General features: G+C 40.2%; 1 pseudogene; it reads left to right on the forward strand.

Annotated features, from left to right (window-relative positions):
* The first annotated feature begins 1,736 nt into the window (after positions 1-1,736).
* The window catches only part of LOC140605828 (solute carrier family 28 member 3-like), a 52,250-nt pseudogene continuing 41,824 nt past the window's right edge, over positions 1,737-12,162 (forward strand).

A 12,162-nucleotide genomic window follows, 5' to 3' on the forward strand; every position in this document is an offset into this window, starting at 1 on the left:
TTTATGGTAGGGACAGAATGGCATAGAATCAAAGTCAGGATGAAGCAGGACCCCCCCCCTTTTTCTGCAGTGGAAGGGGGCACATATCACCAGCGGTTGGCATCCCAGTCAGTGAGGAGGACACACATCCATCAAAGATAGCCCTGGTTTCTATCCTTCATTCTCTTCTATCAAACATAGCAGTTCCAGGTATCAAACTCAGGAGAATTCCACACACCAACACCCACAAGCTGTGACCAGGTTATTTCTTCCAACGCTTGCGGTTTGACAAGACACATGTTTACTCAGCAAAATCATTAACTTCCCCCCTTATTTAAGACCACTGCTGGAAAGGGATACCAAGGCAAGAAGGGATAAGACACTATTCTTGCCCTCCAGAAGCAAAGCAGACGGAAACTAATTCATGATTATAACAAGATGTAAAAGAAAAACAAACAAACAAAAAAAAGACAATGCCAAAAGTTGGCACAGGGTACATTGTACATACAGATGCAGGGGAGCTGGGCTGACCAGGGAGCCTCTCAGGGCTAAAAAGAGGGGCAGGGATTTCCCAGTTGAACAGGGAGGGGTGTCAGCAGAGCACTGCAAGCAAACAGAACTTCCCGAAAGAGGGTATGTGCTCGGGATAGAGAAGATGAGGAGCAAGGGCTGGAGAGTAGGCAGTTGGCCCCAGATCACATGACCTCCATGAATGCTAAACATTGGGGAGAAATCGACCAGAATTTACACTATCCAATTGTTAAAGTACTCTCGACTAGCCCTGTCGAGGGTGGACAAAATGGAAAGAGATTTGTGTGTGGTTGTGATGCCACTTAGAAGGGTAGCATGATAATCATGGTGCAAACCAGCACAGGGCAGAAGTACCAATACTGGTTGGAGGCCCTCTCAGCGTGGAACTAGCGTTGAGTCAGGGTGAGGTAAGAGTTGCTCTGGCTGTGAATATTCCCGTTCTCTCCTCTGAAAGGTAGGATAATGATAGTATATCTTGGGGTTGAGAGAATTAAATGAATTAATATATGTTAGGGGGAGAAAGTATTTGTTTTTAAAAACTGTGCTGTCTTAGTTTGTTCAGGCTGCTGTAAACTCCATGAACTGGGTGGCTTATAAGTAAAAATTTATTTCCCATAGTTCTGCTGCCTGAAACTGTAAGACTGTGGCACTAAAAGACCTGGTGTCTGGTGAAGACACACTTCCTCATGGACAGCCATCTACATATTGTGTCCTCAAGGGCAGAAGGTGCAAGGGGCTCTCTGGAGTCTCTTTTATAAGGGCACTGATCCCGTTCCTGAGGGCTCTGCCCTCATAGCTTAATCACCTCAAAGTCCCCACCACCTAATACTGTCACATTGGACATTAGATTTCCCAAACAGGAATTTTTGTGGGGTTAGTGGGGACACCTTAAGACCCTAGCAAGTGCCTAGCATGCAGTGTGAACATAATAGTAGTAGCTCATGGTGCTAGGTGAGGGGGTTAAAGAGAGTGACTAGTCAACATATCTAGCTTGACAGCTCAACCTAGAAGTGATTCCCTTTATAGAGACAGGAAGTTCAGAACTAGAGTTAGAGCAAGGAAGACCATGAGTTCATTTTGAGGCCCATTGGATGAAATTAGGGTGATTCTCCACCCCTAGATGAAGATGGGGAGGAAGCTCCAGGCATGCGTGCATCTGGAGGCTAGAAGGGGCCATCGTGCATTTGGGGGCTGTTAGCACAGTGATGAGCCAGTCAGCGGCATGAATGAGACCAGCTTATAAGAGAAACCTAGGAAGCCCCAGTGTTTATGGAGCTGGGAGGTTGGAGCAATCAGAGGATCTTCATCCTCAGGGAGAGAATGAGGAGCAGCACCAGGAGAGGGGAGAGTCTGGGGAAGCCAAGGGAAAAGAGAACTACATCAGCAGCAGCAAAGACAAATTCACTGGATTTGCCAACCAAGAAGTCACCGGTGACCGGGAGTGGGGATGGGAGGCAGGTGGTGTTATGAGTGGGAGCTTAGAAGGGGAGCAAATGAGGGAAGAGTGGACGTTCCTTCCCCTGGCAGAGAGCAGAGCGGGGAGGAGAGACAGGCTCAGGGGAAGCAAGATTAGACAGGGAGATTTTTTTATTAAAAAAATTTTTTTAAAGATTTTATTTATTTATTCACGAGAGACACACAGAGAGACAGAGGCATTGGCAGTGAGAGAAGCAGGTTCCCTGTGGGGAGTCCGATCCAGGATTCAATCCCAGGACCCCGGGATCATGCTGGTGAGCCAAAGGCAGCTGCTCAACCACTGAGCCCCCCAGGCATCCCCCAAAAAGATTTCATTGTAAAATATAACATGTAGAAAAACACACAAAATCAGATAGACAACGTATTATAAAGTGCCGTCCACATCAAGAAACAGGACATTGCCATCCCTCAGCTCAGATGCCCCAATCCCACACATCTGTCACAACTGCCCCTCTCCCTTGGGGGGACGATGATTCTAACTTTATAGGAATTACTCCCCTGCTTTGCTTTATGTCTAAACTCATAATTATGAATCCACAAGCACTGCTTTTGCCTGTTTTTAAACTTTATATAAACAAAATTACAAGAAAATTTTGCTTATTTTAAAACATTTATATGGAATTGGGCAAGATGAATCATTTTGTGTCTGACTTCTTTTGCTCATTTTAGTATTTCTGAGACTTAGCCATGGTGTTTTGTGTAACTAGAGCTCATCCCATTTCATTGATATACAGTATTCTCCATAAACATTACACAATTTATCTCTTTTACTCTTGGTGGACATTTATGTCATTAAGCTTGGAGCTTTTAGGAGCTTCTACAAACAAACGCAGCTCTAAACACTCTCAGACATGTCCCCTGATGTGTATGTAACAGACTTGTTTAGCATTATATTTAGGAGTAGAATTGCTAGGTCATTGGGAATGAGTATATATAGTGTTAATCAACCTGGTTTCCTAAGTAGTTTTTACCAATTTACACTTCCATCCACAGAGTGTGAGTTCTTTTTACTCCAGAGCCTCACTAATATTTATCTGGCTTTTTAATTCCAATGATTCTGGTAGATGTATACTAAGTAGTGTAACACTGAGGTTTCATTTTACTTTTCCTTTGTTATTGGCCACTAGATACCAACTTTATGGAATGCTTGCTCAAGTCTCTCACCTGTTTTCTCTACTGGATTTTGTCTTTTTTTCTACTGATTTGAAAGAGTTCTTTTTATGTTCCAAAGACAAGCGCTTTTTCAGTTATATGGTTTCCAAATGACTTCTATACTTCTTAAGTTGTCTTTCACCCTTCAATATTTGGATGCACAAAAGTTAATTACATTGTGGTCCCAATTATTTATTAAGTGTTTCTGTTTTATATATCCTGTTTAAGACAACTTTTTCTGTCTTGCAAGATCATAAAGATGCCCTTCCATATTTTTCCAAAAACTTGTTGTTGACTTCCACATTGAGGACTCTGGTTGTCCTGAAATTAGATCTTATTTATAACATAAGGTAGGAATCAAGTTTTCATTTTTCTACACAGGCATCCAATTATTTCAGCATCACTTAAAAAACAATCTTTTCCCCACGTGACAAATACCACATTTATCAAGCGTCCATATTTACAGTATGTCTTTTTAGAATAGGGCAACTAAAAGATTTTTCCAAACTCAAAGATGGGCAAAGGATCCAGAGGAGAGACAGAGTGGAAAATTGACAGCAAGAGAGATCAGATAAAGCTCAGACTTTCTAACGGTGAAAATCGAGGCAATTTTTAAAGAATACTCTTACTAAAGGGTGTTCTTTAGATACATTGCTGAGGTTTCGTCCTGCCTATGAGTCAGCATGATTTTAGGACCTGTGGCCTTCAGAGTCACAGAGCCCATGTTCACTCTGAAGTTAGCTGGGTAGTACCCACTTACAAGAGTCTCAACACAGAATTGGATGGGAAATGTGCGTCTACTCTGCACACACACACACACACACACACACACACACACACACAAATTGACCTACTCCTTGAATAGCCTGGTGAGCCTGTCCAGTTTGAAGAACTTGTTAAATGGAGAGGAAAATTTGGGAGGTCATCTAAGTAGAAGAATGTTTGACACAGATAATTTGAATAGAGAAGTTCTGAGGTTGGAAGTAATTATGCAAAGTAAAGAGGAAGAGCACTGTTTCTCTCTTAACCTCTGAGGGAGGTCCACATGAATCACACCAGGTGATTAAGTAGGTTTCCACTAACTCAGGACAAGCTTGGCCAGAACTATTGAGGTGCTTTTTTCCCCTGCAAGTGAATTAAAACACAGAAAACACATGACAATAATTGCCTTTGTGAAGGAAGTTTAAAAAACCTCTCTCTCCCTTCCTCAAATCAGATGATATCTGACTTGTTTCTAACAACCTAGATGGCTAGAACCCAAGGCACTTCCATGATGCCTCAGTGGGGAAGGATTTAGGGATCTAGTTTTGTCCTTTATTCCACAGTCCCTTACTTTCCTTATCTTTTTTTACAGTCTCTTAAATTTTAAATGAAGTGAATTTTAAATGAAGACATTTTAAATGTCTCATTTCATCCAGACATTGTTGATATTGATGAGAAGCCGGCCCTGGATGCTAGCTGAACTGTCATTTGTCAAATTGGAAAAAATCAGAAGTGGGACTATTTGGAATTTTACATAGAACAGATTATTGTGAGTAGGAGCCCTGAGTCTCTATCATGCTACAGAAGTTTGGAATTTTGTCTTCACATGGCAGGTTTAGGCAGAGTACAGGATGATTTTCGCTCACAGCCAGGATCTGGATTTGGAGGCATCTAATTCTACTCCACATGTGAGCTAAAAGTATTTGACCCAGAAGCTGCTCATAGCCTTGGCATGCCTTATTGTTCTTTCTTTTTCCTGGAAAGGAAAAAAAGAGTTAAAAAAGAAAATTTAAAAGATGGTATGCATGAGTTGTGTCTTCTTGAAGTAAATAAAGATGAAGGTTTCTTAAGAAAAAGCTATGCGTCACACAATTAAAGAGCCTCCTGTGGCCGGGATCCCTGGGTGGCGCAGCGGTTTGCCGCCTGCCTTTGGCCCAGGGCGCGATCCTGGAGACCCGGGATCGAATCCCACATCAGGCTCCCGGTGCATGGAGCCTGCTTCTCCCTCTGCCTATGTCTCTGCCTCTCTCTCTTTCTCTCTCTGTGACTATCATAAATAAATAAAAATTAAAAAAAATAAAAATAAAAAAAATAAAAAAAAAAGAGCCTCCTGTGGGTATTTAGGAGCAAAGTAGATGATGACCACTGGGAATCAGGGAAATGTACCTGAAGACTTCTCAATGTTCCTTTCAATCTCCTTGTTCTGTAAATTAAAAGCTTTGTTTGCTTTATCCTCCAAGAACCAAAAACTCTTTGACATAAAGCATGACATTTATTGATTCAACAAAAATTTATTGGCAGTGCCAGGCATTATGCAAAAAGCCATAAACAGCTACCATTTGGTTAAAATTAGTTAACAGTGGCAAATCAGCACAACATAGTTTGTAAAAAGCGCTATTCATGACATGAGAAAGTGGTCTCACTAGATTGGGAGAGATGGGGAATATTTCCCAAATGTTCCCAAAGAACACTTACAGAATTTCTTTCATTCATTCATTCAACATTATACATATATATATAAATATTTATTTATTTATCTGTGAGAGGGCACATGTGCAGGGAGGGAGAGGTAGGGGAGGGGAAAGAGAAACTCAAACAGACTCTCTGCTGAGTGTGGATTCCGGCTCAAACTCACAACCCTGAAATCATGACCTGAGCCAAAATCAAGAGTCAGACACCTAACTGACTGAGCCATCCAGGAGCCCCTCCACAAATATATATTGAGCACCTACTCAGTGGATGCTAGGAAGAAGGAAATACCCAGTAGGACACAAATAATTCCCTAAGCTATATGTCAGAAAAACATTTTTTTTTCCATGTTACTCTTTGTCAAAAAGTCAAGGCCCTGATTGGTAAGGTATGAGATGCATGTGCAGGGAGACAGAAAAAGTGGTAGAGAGCCAGACAGGAATAGAGGCCAGTTCTAATTCAACTCAGGGGTCTTCACTGGTTTCAAAACCTTGATCCCAAAAATCTAAGATCAATGATAAGTTTAGGTTTAAAACTGTTTCTATACTCTGAAGACTGAGGAACATTCTAGAATAAACTATCCGGCCATATTCCAAGAAGTTGTAAGCAAAGTAATGGTATAAACTCCTCCATGAAACATGGTCAGAAAACAACTCCTTAATGTGAGGCAAGGCTTTTTGCACCACGAGAACATGTCATAGTTAAAAAGCATCCATGACAGGCATCTAGTTATGGACTATCTAGTTGCCTTATTCCCTCCACCTGCTCAACTTTGGGAGCGTAGCTGTTCCCCAATGGGTCCTACTTCCCTGTCAGTGTCCCTCCCTTTGAATTATATCACTTCTTACAATTTTTCTAGCTTTTAAAGAATTTTTATTTTTCTAATTCAAATTACTGTATCCGGGTTTCTTCTCCACATGAGACCATTGGTTTAGAAACATTTGCAAGGAGGAAGTGGGTTAAAGAGGTCAAATTTGGGCAGTCAGGAAGGTTTGAAACAGAAATAACTGAAGACCAGAGTCATACAGATAGAGCAGATGAGAGCAAAGGTATGGGTACATGGTCTATTGGATCCAGCAAGGAAGGGAAAGAGAGACAAAGACACACACAAAACCAACAAGTGACATTTCCAGGAGCCAGCAAAATTAAGCTTCCCGTTGATCCACATGGCTACTTCTTCATTCCCCTGCAAAGCATGAGGTCTTGAGGTTAGAGAAGTGGGAAGAAAGAAGTAGGCAGGGAAGAATTTAAAAAGCACAGCTGAAAAAAGAGGTGGTCTGTAATGGTCCAAGAACTGACTGTACTGTATGTGATTTTGACTTTGGCTAGAGACAACAAGGAGCCCCTTCTTATGGGGAAAATGGAGAGGGGAGAAAGGGATGAGCTTTTGAGAAAAACCACACTGGAGTGGGGTGGGGGGGATAACCACAGATGCTAAGGTTAAAAGTGACATACTGAATCACAATGAGGAGGACAAAACATAGGTTCCTCATAGGGTGAAGAGTTGAGGCTTCAGAGCCAGACTGCCAGGTCTACCATTAAGGCAGGTTACCTAACTCCCATATCTATTTCCTTATCCAAAAAATATGTCCTAATACCCTACCTCTCCTGTGGGGAGATTAGTGGAAAACTCTAGCACCTAGCCAATGTTCAAGTATCGGCAACTATCAATCAAACCATTTAGTTGGGGATGCTATTTTGGTGCAGAGGCCAAACTACTCTTTGAAATCCAAGTGTGAAGTCTGTGAATCTACTGATAGGAAACTATTAAAGACGCCAAGAGGCAACTTGGAATTGTTTCAATGTCAGCCAAAAGTAAACCTCAAGTCCCTTGGGTCCCTACCAGACCTAGAGACCTTGGCTCCCAGCATCTGTGTCTCTTCAAAAGGACTTTATAAAGTTCTTTGGTTTATTCTGATTGATTTCTTATTTAGTCAAATGCATCTCTTAAAAATTTTTTCTAGACTCTAAGTTCATTCCATGTGTTTCTAATTAATTTACATTCAGTCAGTGCTCTTTGGAAAGATGTGCTTGATAACCAAAGTGATTTTGGGAATCGCCAAAAAAGCAACATTTTTCCAAATGTACATAAACTCGGATGCCAGGGATCCCTGGGTGTCTCAGTGGTTTGGCACCTGCTTTCAGCCCAGGGCGTGATCCTGGAGTCCCAGGATCGAGTCCCACATCAGGCTCCTTGCATGGAACCTGCTTCTCCCTCTGCCTGTGTATCTGCCTCTCTCTCTGTCTCTCTGTGTCTCTCATGAATAAATGAATAAAATATTTTCTAAAAAAAAATTTCAAATGCCTACGGCACGCTGATGTATTCTCTTTAATGCCTCACTATACTGTTCTGGCATGAGACAGTCTGATTCAAGGTAAGACTAATACTTAGGAAGTGACCATGATTTCCCAAAATAGCATGAGAGTAAGGCAGGCCCAAGAAACCAAGACTTCATCCTGGAGGTGATTCAGACTTAGGCATCAAATGCATTTTCATAAAAAAAGAGATCTATTATCATTTTGATCCCTTTAGACAGACTGGAGATTTGCCTACTAAAAACAAATCAGAGAAGGAAATGAGAATAAGAAGAATTTTAGTTTTAATTAATAGATTCAAAGGGATTTTATCCTTGTTTACTTTTTCCTCAACTGTGGGAAGATGTTGCTATTAAGAAGATTTCTGTTTCGATCTTAAAAATGTATTATGAACAACTATATGCCAACAAATTAGACAATCTGGAAGAAATGGATACATCCCTGGAAACCTACAAATTACCAAAACTGAAACAGGAAGAAATAGAAAACCTGTTCAGGCCAATAATCTTGGAGGAAATTGAAGCAGTCATCACAAACCTCCCAAGACACAAAAGTCCAGGGCCAGATGGCTTCCCAGGGGAATTCTATCAAACGTTTATAGAAGAAACCATACCTATTCTACTAAAGCTGTTTCAAAGGATAGAAAGGGAGGGAATACTTCCAAACTCGTTTTATGAGGCCAGAAATACCTTGATCCCAAAACAAGACAAAGATCCCCCAAAAAGGAGAATTACAGACCAATATCCCTGATGAACATGGATGCAAAAATTCTCACCAAGATACTAGCTAATAGGATCCAACAGTACATTAAGAGGATTATTCACCATGCCAAGTGGGATTCATGCCTGGGATACAAGGCTGATTCAACATTTGTAAAACAATCAACCTGTTACATCACATCAATAAAAGAAAAGACAAAAACCATATGATCCTCTCAATAGATGCAGAGAAATCATTTGACAAAATACAGCATCCATTCCTGTTTAAAACTCTTCGAAGTATAGGGATAGAGGAAACATTCTTCAATATCATAAGCGGCATTTATGAAAAGTCCATAGTGAACATCATTATCAATGGGGAAAAATGAGACCCTTTCCCCTAAGATCAGGAACACGACAAGGATGTCCTCTCTCACCATTGCTATTCAACATAGTACTAGAAGTCCTAGTCTCAGCAATCAGACAACAAAAAGAAATAAAAGGCATTCACATCAGCAAAGAAGTCAAACTCTCCCTCTTTGCAGATGACATGATACTGCATATAGAAAACTCAAAGACTCTACCCCAAGATTGCTAGAACTCATACAGCAAGTCAGCAACGTGGTAGGATACAAAATCAATACACAGAAATCAGTTGTATTTCTGTACACTAACAATGAGACTTAAGAAAGAGAAACTAAGGAATCAATCCCATTTATAATTGCACCCAAAACTAAAAGATACCTAGGAATAAACACAACCAAAGAGGTAAAGAATAGGAGAAGATATTTGCAAATGACATATCATATAAAAGGCTAGTATCCAAAATCTATAAAGGACTTATCAAATTCAACACCCAAGAAACAAAAATTTCAGTCATGAAATGAGCAGAAGACACGAACAGACACTTCCCCAAAGAAGACCTACACATGGCCAACAAGCACATGAGAAAATGCTCCACATCACTTGCCATCCGGAAATACAAATCAAAACCACAGTGAGATACAACCTCTTACCAATGAGAATGGCAAAAATTAACAAGAGAGGAAACAACAAATGTTGGAGAGGATGTGCAGAAGGGGGAACTCTCTTACACTGTTGGTGGGAATACAAACTGGTACAGCCACTCTGGAAAACAGTGTGGAGGTTCCTCAAGAAGTTAAAAAATAGAGCTACCCTACGACCCAGGAATTGCACTATTGGGCATTTACCCCAAAGATACAGATGTAGTGAAATGCCAGGATACCTGCACCTCAATGTTCATAGCAGCAATGTCCACAATAGCCAAACTGTGGAAGGAGCCACAATATCCTTTGACAGATGAATGGATAAAGAAGATGTGGTTTATATATACAATGGAATATTACTCAGTCATCAGAAAGGATGAATACCTACCATTTACATAGACGTGAGTGGAACTGGAGGGTACTATGCTGAGTGAAATAAGTCAATCGGAGAAACAATTATCATACAGTTTCACTCATATGTGGAAATTAAGAAATAGTGAAAGGGACCATAAGAGAAAGAAGGGAAACTAAGTGGGAAAAATTAGAGAGGGAGACAAACCATGAGAGATTCCTAACTCTGGGAAACAAGCAAAGCATTGCAGAAGGGGAGGAGGGGTAGGCGATGAGGTAACTGGGTGATGGGCACTAAAGAGGGCACTTGATGGGATGAGCACCAGGTGTCATACTACATGTTGGCAAATTGAACTTAAATAAGATATATTTTTTTAAAAGTATATTTCTGTTTCCCCATGACTAAAGGGATTGCATCTTTGGAATTTCAGACATGGCTAAGTTAATTCTAATTAATCTGTAAAAGCATTACAAAGTGTAGGAGTTGAACTTTTTAAGTCTTTATCATGACTATAGTAAAATAATTAATTGTGTAACTTACGGTTGACAGGTTCTCTTCTAAACTCCCTGAGAGCAGGGATAATATATGCAGTTAAAGCGACCAGCATTACCTAGCCCATAGTAGCTTGACCAAAAAATATTTGTTAGAGGACTGAATGAGAATGCCTAAGACCCAAGAAACTGTATGTCACATTAACGGTTGAGAAGAAAGGCTGATATGGAACTGGAAAGGGAGAAGTCTGGGTGGTAGGAGGAAATTAGCAACATGTGATATCATAGAAGCCAGGGACAAGAGTTGTTTTAAGGGTGAAGTGGCCCATTGTGTATGATGAAAACTGGATGGAAGGACATCATCAATGGCTCCACCCTCATGACTTAAGCACCTCCCGAAGGCCCCATCTCCTAATACCATCGTCTTTGGGGGTTAGAATTTCAAGATGATGAATTATAGGGGCACACATACATTGACCATAGCAACCCATGAGTTCAGACAAAAGACTGATTTTTAACAGGAGGAAAAATGATGCTTATCCATTAATGCTTGGTTTCATGGCAATAAAAAAATGATAAATATGCAAATATCAGAGAAGCAAAGGAAGGAAGTATTGAGTATGGTTGTGGGGAGAAGGGAGTGCAGAGTCCTGTGTCTGGCCCAGGAAGTAAGGAGTCCAGGTATTGTCATATTATTGCTCTAAGGATAGCTTGTCCAGCTGAAATCAGACATTATCAAATACAAATTATCAATATAAATATCAAAAGCTAAAAATAAGAGTGAAAGGCAAACCAGCAGGAGAAGGTCAGTGATATCTTGGAGTGCAAAATTCTACATTTATGTGACTTTTAGTTAGCTCCAGGCTCAGGAAACTCTGGACGTGAAAAAAAATTAAAAATATGCATAAGTGCATTTGCAGACATTTAACTCCACTCTTCTGGTGATGACTTGGTTAGGATGGAGGAGAACACCCCACCACTACCAAGGCATGTTTCCCTGTTTGTATTAGTAAGCTATCTGTAGAGGTGATATTCAAGGCTATGTGAATATCCAGTTGCCCAACACATTTCACCCAATGGTGTTAGCTTCCCTTCCTTGAATCAGTTATCACCTAGGGAGCTGCAAAATGAGGGTTTTCATTGCTTCATTGTTCCTACCCTGACATTCTTCTGAAAAGAATACACCTCCTATTTTTTTTTTAAGAATACACTTACCTTTTTGATCATCTTTCTCTCTCTGGACTAACATTCTCTTTCTTTTATTACATATTTTATAATCAATTCCCAACATTTTTTTATTTCTTGCAACATTTTATGATGAGGATTTTTAAACATAAAAGGAAATTGAAAGACTTGCATAGCAAACACCTCTATATCCACCATCTGTGCTTCATAATTAATGTTTTACCATACTCAAGTTTCTCACATATTTGTTCATCTACACTCCCCTCTACACACCCATCAGTCCGGCTCATTGTTTGATACAAATAAGTTGCAGGCATTATTCATGCTTTTGGCTTTTTAGTGCTCAACTTGTCCCAAACTTGGCCAGTGATCTCAGAATGCTTTTTGACAAGGACTGAATTTACTTATTAGATGCAACTATCCTAAACAATATATGAAGTAGACATTTATGGTATATAAAATTGAGGCCGTGTTTTAGCAAATTGATCCTTTTTTTTTTAAAGATTTTATTTATGTATTCATGA

This window comes from Canis lupus, chromosome 1, assembly GCF_048164855.1.
Source record: "Canis lupus baileyi chromosome 1, mCanLup2.hap1, whole genome shotgun sequence".
Lineage (NCBI taxonomy): Eukaryota > Metazoa > Chordata > Mammalia > Carnivora > Canidae > Canis > Canis lupus.